The sequence below is a fragment of the Megalops cyprinoides genome, chromosome 15 (assembly GCF_013368585.1).
Source record: "Megalops cyprinoides isolate fMegCyp1 chromosome 15, fMegCyp1.pri, whole genome shotgun sequence".
In the NCBI taxonomy this organism is placed as follows: domain Eukaryota; kingdom Metazoa; phylum Chordata; class Actinopteri; order Elopiformes; family Megalopidae; genus Megalops; species Megalops cyprinoides.
In genome coordinates this window covers 12,533,879-12,534,095 of record NC_050597.1, presented here as the reverse complement: position 1 = coordinate 12,534,095, position 217 = coordinate 12,533,879, and positions in this window count along the sequence as shown.

The following is a 217-nucleotide window of genomic DNA, read 5'->3' as shown; positions in this document are numbered from 1 at the left end:
GAATGAAAGTTTGAGGAGTCACTGTGAAATCTACGGGCTATAGCAGAATGTGAAGCTCTGAGCGCAGGTGAGAGAGTGCGTCAACCCTCTGCATCTGCCTCTTGGTGTCGTCATCCCCAGAGATAATTGGAACTTTGCTCTGAAGCGTTACAGAGTCAACATACATGTCAACTGTATATGCGACTGGAGTATGAGAGACGTTTACATTCTGTACAGC